The 12,423-nt window shown below is 37.6% G+C and overlaps 1 long non-coding RNA gene across 10 annotated transcripts in view; it reads right to left on the bottom strand.

Annotated features, from left to right (window-relative positions):
- Nucleotides 1–11,759, bottom strand: part of LOC135303928 (uncharacterized) — a 77,412-nt gene extending 65,653 nt beyond the window's left edge. For 6 of the 10 annotated variants that reach the window (XR_010365342.1, XR_010365344.1, XR_010365341.1 and 3 more), the window contains exon 1: nt 10,591–10,805. This is a non-coding gene — a long non-coding RNA (uncharacterized LOC135303928). Of the gene's footprint in view, nt 1–10,590; nt 10,806–11,159; nt 11,272–11,371 lie in introns of those variants that run through there. The other 4 variants (XR_010365347.1, XR_010365350.1, XR_010365345.1 and 1 more) reach the window with 3 other exon arrangements.
- Nucleotides 11,760–12,423: the final 664 nt, after the last annotated feature.

The raw sequence follows: 12,423 nt of genomic DNA, 5'->3' as shown, positions 1-12,423 counted from the left end.
TAGAAGCCTGGATTTTTCTATTAGTCTTCAACAAGGGGAAAGAAGTAGAAACCCAAGAGACTGGTCACAATTAAGGAAGTTTAAAGCTTTATGAGGAAGACTAAACTAGCAGAGTTGTACATTTCTCTCTCAGCTTCTTAACCCAGCAACAGTGAAGCAATAGATGGACACCAAAGATTTGTCAAATAACTTCAAGATTCTGTTTATAACATGTATTCGTTTAAAATATCTATGTGCCTGCGATATTTTAAAGGAATACATGTTATAAACAGAATCTTGAAGTTTGAGATAAAATACCAAAACATGATCACAGACCAATCAACAGTTAGTTATAAATAAAACAAATACCTTTTTGAGTCAGCTGCATACCATCATCAAAAATCTGCGCTTATTTCCAGCTAATTCAGTTTAAAAACCAATATTTTAATACTAAATCCCAGGGTATATTATTAAAGAGAAGAGCAATCTTGCCTTCCAATCCTCTATAACACAGATGCCAGAGATCAAAACTGGGGCATCAATTGTTAAGTAGAACATATTAGCACCAAGTGCTAATATGTCCAAATACAAACTCTGTAGCCTTGAAGATGCAGTTTACCTGGAATACCACTGCAGCTCTGTGTGGATTAGTCAAATGTCAGCCAAGTGCTCTCTGCTGTCCCTGTATCAATTAAAGATGGCCAATAATTTCCTAAGAGAAAGTAGCACTTAAACGTGCATATAATCATTAATGATATAAAGCTATTCTTAATTATCTAAAGGTTCAAATTAGGTAGTCTAAATGCTTCAGCACTGCAAACACGGGAAAATCAAACTCTATCCATTTCCCTCACTGAGAGGCTATGTGAGCTTTATTGAAATAGTCTGTCAGCTTGCAAAGTGTTTCTTCCTGTGAATGTCACTATTTTTACAGCTATTACCATCAAAGTCTGCTTCTACAGGTAATTTTCTTAATGAATTACTGTTTTCTTTGAAGATAATTTAAAAAAGAGAACACAGGAGTGGCAGCAAAAAAGCAAAATAAAAAACCATCTGAAACCTTTAAGAAAAGGAACAGAATGTGGAATACATAATGAAATATTTGCCTAAAGGAGTCACAAAAGTATCATCAGCTGACATTTACTCAGGCTTAGGACTGTATAATATTACTATTCAAGGAAAGAAGATGACTGGTGGATAAATCTTGCTTTTGTGAACAGTCCTACTTGGATCAGTCAGTGCTCTTTTCAGTAAGATGAATGCTTTTGTTGTAGGTATATTAGCACTTATAAAGGACCAGTATGTGAAATTTTGCTGTATTGAATTATTCCAGTGAAACACAACAAGCCTTTCCATGGTGCTCTCGGAGATCATTTACCCTTCACATACCACCACTAACTTACTTAACTTTCCTCTCTGTTTCCTACACTTTTCAGTCATTTTGTGCTACGCTAATCAGTGTTTTGTGAAGTCATCATCAGTCATCATTTACCTATTCCATATTATCTATGCACTGATAACCTCACTTTTGAGTCTTGCATGTTACTAAGTGGTCAAAAAGAAGCCAGAAAGCCTTATAAACGCATGAAATTCCAAGCATCCCATGTTAAATGGAAAAGAAATAATACATACTATTATGAAGTTATTTTGACATACACATCCAGGACATCCAATTTCAATTCCAGGAGCAGACCAAATTCCTCAGAAGGAGCATGGAAAATTGAAGAACAGTAAGAAGTTGTTCAGAAATGGAAATTCAGACAGTTGGATGGCAGAGGTCATCTCCAGAACACTACACTACAAATGGCTTTAAAAGACACCTTCTTTTTTTTTGTGATCCTGAACAAGATACACAGTGAGAAAAGCCTTTAAAAGAAACCTTAGAGTAGATAATGCTTGTCCTTCTCCAGCTGATGTCAACAGAAACCGTGCAAAGATCTGCTGCATTCTCTGAGATGCCTCTGTGCTGGCCTGGCTCCAAAATCCATAGGCATTGGAGAAACAGAGGAAGCTCTGCACACTGCTTGGGAAGTTATGAGTTGGAGAGAGGGCAGTTTCCTGGTTTATATGAAATGAATTCACCATTAAGGTGTTCACTACATTCCTGCAAGCAAGTTCAGTTTCAGTGAAGGTATTTAATATACTTCTCCTTCTCTGCCATGTTCTCCTGCTAAACCTGACTCTCCAACCTATCAGGTGTTCAAAACCATCTTACAAGTGTGAGGAGGAATAAAGAAAATCAACATGGCTAGTTTCAGAATATTGGCTTTTCTGTTATCAGTAATTCTGAAGTCATCTGTCTTACAAGCATGTCTATCTGCAAATAACCTGCAATTTGTGAATGAGCCGCAAGAATGCACTTGCTTTTATTTATACCCATCTTGTCAGAATTTATTTTTACTGGACTCATCAGTTCAACATCATTCTAACTGCTTCAGTCATCAGGTACCAGCAGACTCTTTCCTAGGAGGTCTAACAATCTCCTAGAACCTTGGGGCATGAATAAAACTCACAGTGAAGATAAATTAAGGAAGTCACTGGCAGTAAATAAGCCAGACTTCAGTTGTTAGCCACTCTCTTCTGTCCTTTCAAGGGAAACTTGAGCTGCTTTTGCAAGGAGAAGGTTTAGTTGTAGTCTCTCGATATCAATCATCCTCTGCTTATTTCAGCATTTCATTAAAGTTTGCCCAATTTTTCCCTAGTCCTGGAAGACAATGCTTGTAAATTTTTCACATAGCAGGAATCCTAGTCAGTGTATAAAAGTATCTGGTAGGTCCCTTTCTGCAACCCATTAGACCCTTCTCTCTTGTAATAGTTCTGTTCCCAGGTCCCTAAAAATGTCCTCTGTATATATACCACTAGCATAGCCTCACAACTTTTTACCAGATTGAAACTTTTGATAATTCTGACTTCTGTTTTAAAAACAGCCTGAAAGCAAAGGAAGAATCAATGCTTTGAAGCTAAGAAAAAACACAAACAAGTCCCACCTGCTTATGGTCAACTATCATTATGAGCAAGTTCCTGTCAGTGTAAGCACAAGTTCATCCAGCTCTTTTCCCAGTCCACAAATGGCATGAGATTTTGGATAATGCCAGTTCACTTATGCTCCCTGTATGTTTTTCAGAAGGCATGAAATATGAGGCAGGTAACACAGGCAACAAATGTCATGCTTAATGAAAGTTTTGGGGTTTTTCCATGTTTTCAGATGAGATTCTTCTGCCATCTTGACTTAGTGGGGTTACATGTCCTTGTTTTATATTGTTTTACATTTGTTCAGCAACACACCCTGCAAATATAATGGCCATTTGCTCTGTCATTGCTTTCCTGCCATTTCCCTTAAAGAAATTCCTCTAAAACTCCTGGATAAAAGGTTTTACTAGAACCAATGGCAAGAAAAAAATGTAATGTAAATTCATTGTAAGGATAAATTAGTTTACTCAACACAAGCCAGAATTTTAACATGGACAATTTACTAACTACAAATTGCAACTCTTCTCCCTTTTCCTATAAATTAAAACTAAATGACAAGCAAAAGACAGGGAGAAAATCATCTTAAACTTTCTTACAGATACTATTAAACCATAATGGTCCTTCTGAAAAAGCAAGAATAGTATTTCTTGTTGTTTACAAAAACAACAACAAGTTAAAAAATTAGCAATTTGGGGGGTATTTTAGTGCATTACAGAACTCAAGTTTATGATCATGGAAATTAAACACTGTAAACTTAGTTGTTTACAAAATCTAATACTTATACAAGTCTGTGATCAGAATTTAATCCTAGAACAAACAAAAAATGAGTAGCAAATATTTATAAAAGACCATTTTCATACAATTCAAGAATTATTAAAATATCGTGAACAACAATTTCATAGAATGAAACCACAGAATCATAGATTCCTCATCTAGGACGGAAAAGACCATTGAGTACAACAATTTAAGATCGTTGAGTACAACCTGCCATATCTCTTTCTGTTCAACTCATAACCGGAGAAAAAAAGAGGAAAATTCATTAGCGTTGTTATTAATTTAATATTTAGCATCATGTACTGTTCAGTATTCTTATTTTAAAATTAACAATGGTGGTTCTTCATTGTAAGGAATTAAACCAGCCATACTCAATAGAAACTTGCACAGATTTACAAGAGAGTGATTTGCTCAGTACTCACTGAATTCACTTGAACTGCTATAAATTCAATAGACTTGAAAGCAGTACCAAACCAACCTTCTTTTCCTCTTTGTATTCCTGTAGAATAGTACTTGGTAAGCCAGATACATTCATCACTGGTACAGTAAGGACCAGCAAAGGCTATAAAAATCAAGTTAATAACTTTTTGCCTATGACAGATCCATCAGATTTGGAATCCATTTCATTCACTTTTTAGTGATGATCAAACTTTCAATTCTATTGAATTTCTTATATAATCTCTCAAGAATTTTCTGGACATTAATAACCTGTCATCAAAAAGGTGTGGTAATTAAAGGCCTAGTTTTCACAAAATTATTACAATTTTGGCACCATGCAACAAAAGCGAGAAAAGCCATTTATTTGCAAACTAGAATTTAAATACCTTCACATAAAGACTGGAAAACACCACTACTTTATTGTGAGGTGTAATTTTACATATTTCTATAATGGCTACACACAATGAAATTAATTTATTTTCAGACAATAGGAGAAGGGAAAAAAATCCCAAATAAAAACCATGAATAGTCATTTCTGTCTGGACTAAAACGTTGCATTCAGAGTAAATAGATGCTATTACACATTTAGTGATTTATTCATCAGCATTACCCAGGGAGGGCAGATTGCATTAATACAGACAAAACAAGCAAGACTGTCAGCATCAGATTTTGCTGAAGATATATATAAGAAATAAGCCTTAAGTTTTATTTACTCAGTCTAGTTTGGGAAAAGAATATGAGCATATTACTATACAGCAAGTTTTGAGAACTCAAATATGAAGTGAGTATATGAAATCCCTGCAGAGGGTCTTGCAAGTTATTAAAGTAACACAGAATAAATGTTTTTTCCATATGAGAAATTCTTGTAACTGCTAGACAGTGAACTCAGAAACAAATTCTAATTTCTAACGTTATATTGCTTTGTCTGTCTGGGAGTAACTTTCTGCTTTTTTTTTTTTACTTTAAGGATTTACCTTACCTCAGCTGTAAGAAATGAACTAAAGAGAATAATAAGATCTTATGCATTTCAAGCTACCATCCAAACTTGTAGACTGGAGAGCAAAGGTTTATCTGAAACTTGCTCACCACCTTTATTTCCATTACACATACAATCCCGCAGATATAATAAAACATAATAAGGGACAAGGCTGAAGAATCACATTAAGATGCAATCTCATGAAAGGTTAAGATGCCATGAATGAAGATGCAATGTTTATTAAGGACTTGGGATCATAAATACAATTATTCACAAACAAAACCCATTCATCAAAAGTGAGCTGAGATTGAAACTGCATTTCATTGGAGCCCAGCTCTTCTGTGTAATGCTAATAAATACATCAATATATTGAATTTAGATTACAGTGGGAAGAGAAAGCCACAGATTATGGCAGGAGTGGGCTCAGTACCTTGTAAAACAGCAGCTGTCATTTTTTGGTACAACCTTATTACAGAATAGATTTTACTAGTAGGTTTTCTCTCAGACAGATTGTATTTGGCCTTGTTTGAAGATGATTAAAAACCTAGTTGCAAAATGGGACTCAGTGATGCCGTAGCTATCTGATACAAGTACTGTGCAAGGATTTAGCCTGGCTTTGCAGGGCAGGGGCTCCACGGGCAGTGTTGGCACAACCTCTGTGCACCCCTGGGATGGATGTTTTTACCAAGAAGGCAACTCTATTTCTCACACAGTGCTCCTGAAGAGAACAGACGCATAACTGGCAAGGGAGACCTTTTAAATCCATGCTCTTGAAGTAAGAAAAATATAGCAGTCCACAAAGAATTTCAGTAAGAAGTAAAAATAAATTCTCAGTTAAAGGCACACATTTAGAAATAGCCTAATGTCTGCTTCTAAGAGACAGAGATACTTCAGTGATTAATATATGCTAAGGAAGCTTCATGTGAAATTTTTCATATATATACATATATATATATTTATAAGCTGGTTCACACCGAAACACTGTTTAAAAGGCTTGTTCTCATTTCAGTTATTGAAGTGGGGTTTGGTGCACTAGGTTATTTAAAAACTGTAGCCTCATTACTTCAATAGCCCAAGAACTAGCTGACATCATTCCCTGATCATTTGTAGCATACTGAGCTTGTGGAAGTCAGATAGTCTCTGTGTATTGCAGTTAATCTCAGAGGATGAAGCTAAAAATTATTGTTTCCTCCTCTGTAAAGAACTTGTGTCTCTAGTGCCACTTAATGTTCCAGGGAATTCGGGTGGGGGAGAAGCAACAGAGTTAAATGGTCCTGGAAAATCCTCTGTGTCAAGGGTTCTGGCTGCTTAAATGGGAAATCTGCAGGTGGGGAATGTTTTGGAAAGGTCACAAGGGTGACTCAGACATTTTGGTGTACCACCTAGATGCCATTTAGCAGCAAATCTGCTAAGTTCTTCCACATTAACAACATTGCGTCTGCAAGAAGAATAAAATTTAAAAGCCCCAAGAGCTTAAGAAATGAGTTCTACAGGGAGATGTCTGCCTGCTGCAGACCCAGATACTCCAGCCTGCTTTCTTTTTGCTCAAACTTTATTTGCTCCAACTCCAAGGGGAAAATCCATGAGAAGAAACTCATCTGTCACACTGCACTTGACAGTCCTTGACTTTACTACTTGTACTGGCTTCTGTTGGAGAGCTAATACTGCTTCTCAGAGCAAAGATGGGAATTACCAACCAAAGAACCAGAGAGCCATACAAGCTGCTATGCACCTGACAGTTCGTTGAGAATTTGTGAAAGAGTAAAACAGGAAGGAAGACATTCTAAGCTTCAAGAATTTTGTGCTAGTAAAACACAGAGTTTGTTATATTATACCTTGGATTGGGAGAAAACTGTCGTAAGCCAGTACAGCACCTGACAATACAAACAAAAACTTCAATTTCCCCTAGATAAATTATTGCTTTTGTCTCCTGGAAAAAAGTACAAGATTTTCAAAGCCTCTGGTGCAATTTCTAAAAAAAATCCCCATGACTTTTCTTAAATTTATTCCTTTTCCTCCTTTGTTTCTCCTTATAAATGGTCCATGAAGACAACTTTGACATCTTCAGCCTTCACAACAGGAACACGTACTGCTGAACAGGAAAGGACCACAGCACACATATTTAGTTAAGACCTGTGAAGCACCATATTTCACTTTCCCATTACACCTTCTGTATTGGCTTATTTTATTTTAATAAAATTATTTAATTGTATTTGCTAGTGGTAAGTTATGCTATATTGCTTTGATTTCTTGTGGAAATCCCTTTTGCATTTTAATGCCAGTAAACAGAATTATTGATAGCAATGCTGATCAAGTGGCAGGTAGGGAACTGTTGAACCAACTAATCTTACTTTAGTCTAGTGAGGTCTGACACTACATTATATCTCTCCATGCTGATGTTAGGGATAGCATTTCAGTAATAAATTGCTGGAACTCTGTAAATAGCATCTGTCAATAGGGTTTGGGGTCCATGGTAAGTCTGAAGGATTTGAGGTATGCAATTTCATGTTAGCCATTTTTTCTAGTATAGTATTTGTAAATTTCTCTGAAAGCTTGGGGAAAAGTCCTATCATATTTTATTAACTCATTTTCAGTAGTATTGTGCTTGAAAAAAGCATAGTTCTTCTGACATGCACAAAAAGTAGTGTTAGAAACCAATAAAGTCAAAGTACCCTTCTACTTTACACAATCCAAATAAGGCCACACTTGAGATCCTGGGTAAAGACTAGGACATTTCACATTAAAAAAATTGTGACTCTATTTAAGAAAATCCATGGAAGAGCACCAAAAATAATCGAGATTCTAGAAGAGATTAAATACACACAGTGAAAGCCAGGAAAACCTCTCAGTCCAGTCTAGACTATAGACAATTGAGGAGACAGCTGCAACTATTAAAAAGTTGCCACAAAGCGAAAGAGAATAAATTGTTATATATATTCATCTGGACAAGGCAAAAAAACAATGGACAAGAACTTATGAGGACACTTGGATGACATGTTAAAATAAAATTTTCCTAGCCATAAATAAAGATAAAAATTTAAATTTTTCACAGAGAAAGGAGATGGATTCCACTACCAGAAGCTTTGAAAAACCATACAGGAGAACCACAGTGCCATGAGCAGCTGAGTAAAGACTATCTAGCTTCCTGCAGTCCTTTCTCAGTCAATTTTATTATGATTCAGTAATATGAACTTCTAAAATGAGATTCATAAGTGAAGGTGGACTTGGGACATTGGCTACACAGCTCTTCTGTTGAGGGAAGCAAAGAGGACTAACACAAATAAGGAAAGACTGTGACAAGAGTGCATGGGTGTGCAGCAGCTGGTTGGGTTGTTTCCCAGTACAAAGATCCTGTTGTGAGTATGCCTTGCAACAAGAAACTACTTACTTAGTTACTTCTTCAAATTATCTGATATATTTATTACCCAAAAACCCTCACAGTACGCTCCCCAGTACAGAGAAAGTGCACCCATAAGCAGAAGTAAATGACTCTGAGCTCCATACACACACCAAGTGGTAGTGACAAGTGGAATAACCTTCCTTTCTGGGAGAAGGAGACAAAAAATTGGAATAATTTTCTTCTTCCACCCAGGTAGGAGCAGAGAGTAGCTCTAACCTTATTGCTGTGGGGATTTCATGGCAGCAGACTCCAAATATGACTATTGATTTTCTAGACACAGGATTCATAAAAACTTTTGAAGCCCAGATAGATCTAATCTACTGCATTTCTTAAAAAATCAGTTAGCACACTGCAAGCTGTTTGATTATTCAGACACAATCTATCTTTGGCAAATCCTTAGTTCATTTTCTATCCTTTTTTCTTTATCTCTGTTTCTTTAATTACAACTTGTCTGGTGCATATCCTTCACCCATAGCAATTACAACAAGCCTATAACAGCCTTCATTATCTCTTCCTTCAAGATCTCTTTTAAGTCCTTGCATTATGCTGAGGTCAGACTAATGACACTATCGTTTTCCAGATCATTATTTTACGGTGTCACACAAGGTTGGACATGATATGGATTGGAACTAAAAATAAACACGAGGAAATACAGTGGGTAGAGCTGAAAGAGGAATATCTGGCTGCAACTGAAGACCTTTCTAAAACTAAACTTTCATTCCCAATCCTTGAAACAAAAAGTACAAATGTCCCAAAATAATATGCAGGCAATAAGCAGTTAACAGGTATTTCCAGTCTTCAAGAGAATAAATATTTAATGCTGCAAAACCCTGAAATAGAAATTAAGTTCAAACATTCAATGTGCAAGATCAACCTCTGAGCAAACACTCCAAAATTTTTATAAGCTCAGAACACATCAACCAACTGAGGAGAATGACTGTTAATTAACTAAAAATTACCAACAAATACAAAAGTGGTTATAAAGACTGAACATAATGCAATGTCCATTTAGAAAAGCATGTCCTACCTATTTTACTGGTATCACTAGTATTCCTACAATAAACATACTTTATAGTAGAATTAGAAACATTATTACAGCTCAAGTAATGATAAGATCTCATTTAGAGTACTGTTTTACAAATAGATAAGCTGAACTGAAACAAGCACAAGGATGTTTTTGGATGTTTATGGTAACTGGAAACCTACTTTGGAGCAGAGCCTAAAAAAAATTATCTGATTAGTCAGTGAAAATTGAGGCTGAAAAGTAATATCTTTACTTTAAATGTATTTCTATCAATACAAATGTAAATAGGTACATAACTAAAAATAAATATAAAATTCAACTAGAGATCGGAATAAGTTTCATAACTTTTGGTGTCAATAGATCACATAGCCTTCCAGCAGAAGGGGGTATGGCACACCCTGTCAGGAGGGTAGGAGTAAACGGAAGGGCAGATTTAGCGTCACAATCTTCCAGCCCTCAAGGGAAATACATAGCCTTGGTGGAATGACAGATCACCTACTTTGAGGGAAAAACTCTCACATCAAGGAAGCCAGTGGGAAATCCAAAGGAGGGAGAAATGTAAAGTCAATCCAATACTTTACACTTACATAACAGCTTTTCAGATCCACATTGAACATGTTGGCAACTCCTTGTGAGTTAAGCATATTTCTCCACTGAAAATTTAATAAAATTGAAGGAACTCAGGTATTTGTTTTAATGAAATACCTGTCAGGATATTGTGATTTCACAGAATCACAGAATATTTGGGGTTGGAAAGGACCTTTAAGGATCATCTAGAGCAACTCCCCCGCACTGAGCAGAGACATCTTCAGCTAATTTGCTGCTTAGAGCCCTGTCCAACTTGGGCTTGAATGTTTCCAGGGTTGCTCTCTGGGCAAGCTGTGCCACTGCTTCACAAATCTCACTGGAACAAATTTCTTCCCTGCAGCTAGCCTAACTCTACATTCTTAGTTTAAAACCATCTCCCCTCTGACGCAGTGCTGGGACCCCGCTAGCTCCCCACTGCACCACGCCCAGCATGGGACACACCTCAGAAGCAGGATGAGCTGAGGAGTGGCTTGGAGGTGATGCTCTGCAGCACAGGCTGGTGATCAGGCACATGCTGGACACAAGGACAAGGAGGAGGTCTTCTGTGTGGGTTCCAGAAAAGCTTTATTCTGTGCAGGGCCCAGGGCCAGAAAACAAAGAACTCGGGTGTGCAGGAGGTTACACGCAGGAGATGTCTCAGGGGAGGGTACAAGTCTTTAACCAGTAGGGAAAGGGATGGCGAGGAGTAACAGGTGGGGTTTACAACACTTCAGCCAATGAGAAACACAAAGGTGGGGAACAGTTTAAACAATCCAATGGGACTTCGAGGGGCAGGGAACTTTCTAGAACAAGGGTTTGGTATAAGGCAGGATTGACAACTGGTGGGAGGAGGAACAGGGAACATTTGGGAACAAGGGGTGGGGTTAGGACTGGACAGGTATGTGGGAAGATACAATTTAGGGTTAGACCAACGATTAAAAGGGGAAACAAAACAAACCATTAAAAGGACAAGGCACCACAACAACCCTTGGTGCCATCTCAACAAGCCCTGCTGAATAGTTTGGACCCACCTTCCCTGTAAGATCCCTTTAGGTAGCGGAAGTGGCTCTAAGGTTTCCCAGAACCTTCTCCAGGCCCAACAAACTCAGCTCTCTCAGACTGGCTCCATTGCATAAGTGCTGCCGCCCTCAGAGAATCTGGTCTGCTCGGGACTTGCTCCGACAGATCCATGTTTTTGTTGGGGGCTACAAGGCCAGACACAGGGCTGCAGCTGGGGTCTTACCAGAGTGGAAGAGAGAGGGTGAATCACCTCCCTGAATCTTCTGGTCACATTTCATTTGATACATCTCAAAATACATCTCCTGGCATTCTGTGCTGCAAGCACACCTTGCCATGTCGTGTCCAGCTTGTCACCCACCAGTACCCCCAAGTCCTTCTCAGCAAGGCCTCTCTGAATCCCTCCACCCTCCAGCCTGTATTATTAGGCTGAGGGCAGCTCCTCAGGGAGTCCTACTGACTAATTCCTTGGACAGCTGGAAGTTTCCTTTCTTAAAATTCATTTACTTTCTTAAAATTCAGGGTTCTGACTTTATTCTTTCCCTGGCCCTTATCACTTAGGACTGCAAACTCTACCAGTGATCCCCACAGCCCAGACTGCCTCCAGTCTTGACATCACCAATCAGCTCAAGTTGGACCATTAGGTCCCATCTCACATCCCCTCTAGCAGGGCTATTACCTGGTTGAAGATATTAAGATTTAGAGACACAAGACTTGCCTGCAGCACTTCAATGAAATAGATTTTAATTTGCACTTTAGTAGAGATTGACTGCTAAGACTAATTCACTGAATTTTCTCTTTTCTCTCCCTAAAACTTGGTATACCAGAGAGGAAAGATAGTGGGGTAATGAAACCGCACAGTAATTTACTACAATTCCAATAAGAATGTTGAATTGTCAGGAAAAGAACTTACATGACACTTAAAATACCCTTAAAATACTCGATAAGATTAAGCTTCTAACAACTGGTTTAGATATTGAAGTTTCCAACTCAGATATAGTTATAAAAGGAAATTATGGGGAAAAAATAATGTTTAAGAAGTAAAAGTACAATTGGGCATGATTTGTGTCTGAATGTGAATCTGGGGCAAAACATTCAAATGTAAATGTGGTTGAGCAAATGTTTAAATGTTGTTCACAGTAGAGATTACTTTTAAATTTGTTTCCGTGCTGGTCTTAGTAAGAATACAATATAACCTATCAGATGAAAATCACTGTGAACACATCAGTGTTAAAGGAGAAACATCAGCTTCTGCACAACCTGAGAAGTCACAACTTC

This window comes from Passer domesticus, chromosome 6 (genome assembly GCF_036417665.1).
Source record: "Passer domesticus isolate bPasDom1 chromosome 6, bPasDom1.hap1, whole genome shotgun sequence".
In the NCBI taxonomy this organism is placed as follows: domain Eukaryota; kingdom Metazoa; phylum Chordata; class Aves; order Passeriformes; family Passeridae; genus Passer; species Passer domesticus.
Note: the sequence above shows the minus strand (reverse complement) of the source record. Positions and strands in the feature narration are given on the sequence as shown.